The sequence below is a fragment of the Aristolochia californica genome, unplaced genomic scaffold, assembly GCF_029961685.1.
Source record: "Aristolochia californica isolate CCGP_79_NKW_82.1479 unplaced genomic scaffold, dmAriCali1.0.hap1 SCAF_212, whole genome shotgun sequence".
Taxonomy (NCBI): Eukaryota; Viridiplantae; Streptophyta; class Magnoliopsida; order Piperales; family Aristolochiaceae; genus Aristolochia; species Aristolochia californica.
This window is the reverse complement of record NW_027181896.1, coordinates 27,501-34,730: the sequence shown is the minus strand read 5'-3', so window position 1 is coordinate 34,730 and position 7,230 is coordinate 27,501. Positions and strand designations below refer to the sequence as shown.

General features: G+C 34.3%; 1 pseudogene; it reads right to left on the bottom strand.

Moving 5' to 3' along the window:
* Nucleotides 1-4,028: 4,028 nt before the first annotated feature.
* Nucleotides 4,029-5,524, bottom strand: LOC137957729 (protein TIC 214-like; annotated as a pseudogene).
* Nucleotides 5,525-7,230: the final 1,706 nt, after the last annotated feature.

Below are 7,230 nucleotides of genomic sequence, written 5' to 3'. Positions count from 1 at the left end.
CATAGGGAATGAGAATCAATCTTATTACTGCAAATTAATAAGCAGTTTTGTTTCACTCATATAACTATCTGGTTTAGCTCATCGACCCAAGTGATGAATAAAGAAAAGTGAAGATATTTATACAATCAGTACATTCAATCTTCTTTCCTAAAACAAGTGGGTAAGGTAAAGTTGATGTTCCAACGAATCACACGTAGAGATATTGATAACACACATAGAGTTAATGGTATTTCATAACTAATCGATTGAGCAGCAGCTCGTAGACCACCTGAAAAGGAATATTTATTATTCGAGCCATATCCTGACATAAGAAGTCCAATAGGGACAATACTGGAAATGGCGATCCAGAAAAAAACACCTATACTGAGATCGGCCAGAACAAGGCGATACCCAAAAGGAATTACTGAATAACTAAAAAAAATGGATATGGCCGCTATAGACGGGCCGATACTGAATAAACGAATATCCCCCCCTAGATGGGAGAAGATCCTCTTTCAAAAGTAGCTTAGTCCCATCCGCTAGAGCTTGAAGAATTCCCAAAGGACCGGCGTATTCAAGCCCAATACGTTGTTGTAATGCTGCAGATATTTCTCTTTCTAACCACACAATCACGAGTACTCCTATTGTGATTCCTGATACAGGAGTAAAAATAGGGGACAAGCGCCCATATGAGGCTATAGACTTCTTCTAAATACTCCGATCTGGAAAAAGAATTGATAGCTTGTATTTCTGTCGTATCATTGTCATTTCAACGATCAACCTCTCCCATAATGATATCTATACTACCTAGTATCGTCATGATATCAGCCAATTTCATTCTTTTAACTAACTGAGGAAGAATTTGCAAATTGATGAAACCTGGTGGACGAATTTTCCATCTCCAAGGAAAAACACTATTATCTCCTATCAAAAAAATGCCTAATTCTCCCTTGGGGGCTTCTACTCTTACATAAAGTTCTTGCTTCGACAATTCAAAAGCGGGTGAAGGTTTTTTACTAATGAATCGATAATCAAAATCATTCCATTCGGAATGGCGCCCTCCATCAAAGCGTCGCACTTCTAAATTCTCATAGGCCCCTCCCGGAATTCCTTCTATAGCTCGTTGAATAATTTTTACGGATTCCGTCATTTCACCGATTCGCACTAAATAACGAGCTAATGAGTCTCCTTCTTTTTGCCACTGGACCTCCCAATCGAATTCATCGTAACACTCATAATGATCAACTTTACGAAGATCCCATTGGATTCCGGAAGCTCGTAACATTGGTCCTGATAAACCCCAATTTATTGCTTCTTCTCCACCAATAATGCCTACTCCTTCAACTCGTTGCAAAAAAATGGGATTCCGCGTAATAAGTTTTTGATATTCCACTACCTCTGTTAAAAAATAATCGCAGAAATCCAAACATTTATCTATCCAACCATAAGGTAGATCAGAAGCTACTCCTCCGATACGGAAGTAATTGTGCATCATTCGCATACCTGTGGCAGCTTCAAATAGATCATATAGCAATTCCCTTTCTCTTAAAATATAGAAGAAAGGAGTTTGTGCACCGATATCCGCCATAAAAGGCCCCAGCCATAACAAATGAGAAGCTATACGACTCAACTCCAGCATAATTACTCTGATATAGCTAGCTCTTTTAGGTACTTGAATATTTCCCAACTGTTCTGGTCCATTTACCGTTATTGCTTCCGTGAACATAGTTGCTAAATAATCCCAACGTGTTACATAAGGCAGATATTGTATAATTGTTCGGTTTTCCGCAATTTTTTCCATTCCTCTATGTAAATAACCTAATACGGGTTCACAGTCAATAACATCTTCACCATCCAGAGTAACGATGAGTCGAAGAACACCATGCATTGATGGGTGGTGAGGACCCATATTGACTATCATGAGGTCTTTTCTTGTAGCCGGTACAGTCATATGTTTTCTTCCCCGATTCATTATTCATGAATTATCGAAAACAAAACGAGGTTCATCAAAATTCAAGATCTAATACTAATAAACCAAATAATTCAAATGAATCCCCAATCCTCAAATTAACGCGGTTTTGGCTCCCGAATATTCAGCTGACCAATTAATTCCTTATAACGTACTCTATTTTTTTTTGACAAATAAGCCAGCAGCCGTTGACGTTTTCCAAAATCTTCCGCAGACCTCTCTGAGAGAAATAGTCTTTTCTGTGCAATTCTAGATGTGAAGTAAGTCTACGTATCTTATTAGTAAAATTGAATACTTGAAATTCAACGGATCCCCTGTTTTTTCCTTTTTCTTCTTGCGGAATAACTGAGATGAATGAACTTTTTATCATAAAAATAATTCTTCTCTTTCTTTTTTTTCTTTCTTTTTCACAAATATGGGTTTTACCGGTCAGGAATAATATAATAATAATGACAGTTATTTCAATCTTTCAATCTGGTACACACAGGAATCCAGATTTATTCATATAGTACTTTGTTTTTTATCAAAAAAAACAATTTAATAAATCCAATTTCATTTGTAATTTGATTCGGATACGAAAGCATGTTACATTTTTGCACCCACGAAATATAAAATGATTTTGGCCTAAGAAGATTCCGCCGATTCATTCCTAGATCCAATTAATACGTTATTGAATTACTATTACTATCATGTATCAGAATGGAATGGAAGACAGCGTGCATGTAAATACGTCTGTCCTAGTCTACCGGATGTGAGCGTGATATATAGAAAAAGAAAATATACCATAAAAAAAATAGATAATATATCATCAAATAATTCTGTATCGTGGGTACATATGTATCCTTAACATACTGAAACGACTACTATTATTGGTATCAAACAATAGCGATCCATACAAGCTAAATCTTCTAATCGATAATTGGGCCAAAGAAACAATTTAAATTGAATGCATTTATTTGTATCTGTATCAAGATACTTATTCTCATCTAAAAATTGCACACAATTTTTTATGTTATTCCCGTTGCAAAGTACTGTATTTCTATCCACAACATTCCCATTTCCGGAATTTAAATCCATTAGAATTCTTAATTCTCTACGACGTACAGGAGATAGAATATTTTCAGGAATAAAAAGTGAATCATAATGATTTTCGTCTCCATTCCCAAGCGTTTTTTCTATCTTGTGCAATAGATCCATCGAAATTATTCTCATCAACATATTTCCTTTTTCGGAATCTTCGATTTGTTTTGTGCTTACTCTTATGGGCCAATGAAATACTTATGGTTTGATACATAAGAAATTGCCCATCCCGTTTTAGAGACAGACGAACCGGTTCGATAATGAATATTCCCTTTCTTATCAATTCCGTAATTGTTAGCTCCTTATCAATCAGCATTACATCCAGGCGCATTTCTCCTCTTTCAATAGAGGATATAGCAATTTCACTTGGATTTTTCAGTCTAAGCAGGAAACAATATACCTTAACATTATTGATTATTCTTTGATTCAGAGGTTCATCCCATCTCAATTGAAAAAGCAAATACTTTTTCAGGAGGAAAATCAAGTTCTGCCTCCTTCTTGCTTTTAGATTTCCTTTTCTTTTTACGTTTTTTATTTTTAATGTCTGATTCGGTTTCCGCGTAATCCTTTTCAAAATCTTTTTTTTTGTTTCGTGCATCTGATCCAAGATTCTTTTGGTTTCGTAGATCTGATCCAAAATCTTCTTGGCCCCGCTGTTCTTTTTCTTCTTGATTTCGATTCTCTAATTCAAGATATTCTTCTTTTTGATTGGATGATATACGAAGACTCTCTTTTTGATTTCCATTGATATTTCTACTAATATTTTCATTTCCATTAAAATTAAAAAAAAGTAATTGGATTGGTATAATCCAGGGTTTAATCTTATATGCATCATAAAGCAGTCTAAATTCTTGGAAGAACCAAGGTTCCAGATTCGGTATGGGACCATATAACACGTCTTCATTCATTCCCATCCAATCAAAAAAAAAACCTTTTTTATTGGATGGGTTAATTTTTTGATCAATCATGAGATTGAGATAAAAAAGATCCTTTTTCTCAATTATTTTATAATCATTAGTTCTCGTCTTAGTATCTTTGCTAATGTTAGTCCTCGCGCCCATGTTAGTCCTGGTTTCAATATCGAGATTTTTTTTAAGACAAAATTTAGAATTCCGCACTCAAAATATTTTCGATCTAGATTTTGACCTGTATCAATAATACACTCTTTCCCTAAATAATCACTACTAGCTGTACTCCCTAATACATAAAATAATTCGAGTTTAGGTGTGTGGTAATTATATGAAATCTTTCGTCCCTCATTTACCTGTAAAGGGGACCCATAAATATATGGTTCTTTCTATCCTCATAATTAATATACTTATGTGCTAAAAGAACATATCTGTACTGTTTTTTATTTTTACTCGACAATGAATTCTCTCCATAAGAATTTTCATTCTTGTAATGAATGAATCGGTTTTTTTCATATGAATCTAAAAATTTGAAGTCTTTATTTTGAATCATGCGGTGTTGATTGACTCTATTTCGCCATTTTTGCGGTACTAATCTGGACCATCTAGTCTGAGATAAATTGTATTGATAATGACCTCTTAACCAGTCTTTCCATTCATTGATTCCAGAATTCGGAAGTTTTTTACGCCTTGTTTTTGAATCAGATACTTCTCGTGTGACCTTTATTCTATCCTTGAAAAAGGTGTATGCTCCATGATATTGAAGTGCAGATCCAAAGGGATCCTTGTTAATAACCTGAATTTGTGATAATTTGTAAAATACATATCCTTGGGATAAGGAAGATAAGTCACAATAAGTCTTTGAATGTTTATTACTAATATTAGAAAGCGACTTTTTTACAGTCGAAATAAAGTGAATTGCATTTTGGTTCGTTTCATCAATTACTTCTTGATTTGTTTCATCATTGTAAATGTATTTATTGAGAGTTTTTTTTATTGATTCAAGTAAAAGTTGTGCATTTTTTCTGGGAATGTTAATAGTAGATAGACGGATACCAATGTATATTCTTTCAACGAAAGATTTCAGAAAATAGTGCCATTTGCGTATTAATCGCGCACTTATTTTTTTTGATATCCACAAAATATCTTTCAAAAACTCCCATCTTTTATTATCACAACTCGTCTTGTTAGAAATAAGATTTATATCCGGAGTTCCCATTTTTTTTTTCTCCGCGATTCTTTCAATTTGATCTCTAATTGTGATTGTACTATTAGCCAGATCCTTGATTTTTTTTTCTGTGAGTGAATAATTTGTCCAATCCATGGATCTAATTTGAATGATCGATTCATCGGTAATCTTATTACTGATTATAGAATCTTTTCTATTTTCATTCGGTTCATATACTTTCCTCAATCCCAATAATAAAATTGGGTTTACTTTTTCAAGTTCTTTTATTATTCTTTTCATTTTTATTATTCTTTTACTTTTAATAAGGAGAATTCTTTTGATAACCCCACTTGTTTTTTCTTTTGCAAATTTTAGAAACCTTTTTTTTTTTTTTTTAAAACTTTTAGAACTCGAAAACATTTATTTTTCAACTTTGTAATTTTTTTTGCAAATTCTTTACAAACGGGTTTAAAAAAAGAAGGTCGTTTTCGGGGAGAACCAAAAGGTAGTTCAGCTTCCATTCCCCAGATTGTTAAAAAAGAAAAATTGTCTCTTTTTCCTTTCTTTTTTATTGGACTTCCAAGGGGGGGGTCTTACCTTATTGCGCCAAGGTTTCAGACAGAAAGGAAATTGGATTTTTATCTGAATACCATCTGTTAACCAGTTTTTTGGAAATTCTGTTTCTGATAATTGAACACCATTATAGGTGCATTTAACGTGCATTTCTCTATCCCAGTCTTTAAAATCTTCGTACCACTCAGGGAATTGAAATAATAGCATACGGCCGAGATTTTTAGCTATTATTAATGAGGGCAGTACGATGTATTTTCTAAGAATTGATTGGGTTACTAACATCGAACCCCTTATTGCTTGAGCAAATAGAATACTATCCCAAGTTTCTGCTATTGCTATCCGTTCATTCTCCTTTTTTTTCTCCTCCTTGTTTTTGCCCTTTTCTTTTGCCTCCTTCCGCTTAGAATCTTCATAATCTGAAGTTTTTAATTCCAGGCTTTCCCCCGTCCGATTCCTAAAGATTGGGTTCATCATTTCGGAGATATCAAAAGAAAAAAAAAATGTTTTGTCTATTCTGTCCAAAAAAAGCGGGGAATGCACGTTTCCTTGAAACATTTCCCAAATAGTTGTTTTACGTCTTTGAGCACGCATGGATCCTTTGATTAGGTCCCGGCGAAAATCCGGTTGTTGTGAGTAGCGTATCAAAGCCACCTCTTCCGCTTGATCACTATTGCTACCGGCACTGATACTAGTATCAGTACCGGTATTTTCATCGTCATCACTATAAATTACCACACGTTTGGCTTTTCTTGAACGAATCCCAGGATCCTCTGTCGTTTCTTCCTCATTTTGCCCCTCTTGCTCTTGTTCTTCCAATTCATCGATCAATTTATATGACCATCGAGGAACTTTTTTAGTGACTTTCTGTACCCCAATGGAGTTTTTTCTAATTGTTTCATCAGTTAAATCAGTTGTAACTGCATCAAATAGAAATTTCAAGCATTTCATTTCATTTTTTGACCCAAGCCATCGTTGTTCGGCTAATAAAGCAAGTCCCCTCCAATTTGAACTAGGTGTTGATTCCTCAGGCAAATCATTGATTGAGGTAAAGGAATGATTAATGTCTGTCGATAATAATTCTCCATTAAACAAATCCATTTTATGTTCAAATTCTCGGTAATTTTTAGTTTTAGGGAGCATATCGTAGATTTTCTTTATCCAAATCATTCCTATGGAATCCTCTGTCAAAGTCATTGAATCATTCATGATTGAACGTGAATAACCCTTTTTAATAGTTCCGCGATATGATCCGTTGAAAAACGGATCATATAGTTTAGGCAAGCATTCTTGTTTGTTCTCATCATTGCACAATCGGATCCTTTTTTCGAGTACATCCATAGGGGAGGCCCCTTTGTCTAGAGCTTCTATTCGATTTATGAACTCATTGCTTAAGTTGTATCTTTTTTGGTCATTGGTATAAGTCCAATTATGATACAGATCATCCGGGGAACCTTTTTCTGTCGTGCATAAAGACATCTTTCTTTTTATTATTTCGCCAAAAGTGGATAAGCTAGGTGGATATGTAAAAGAAATTATTTGTTTTCCATCACCTG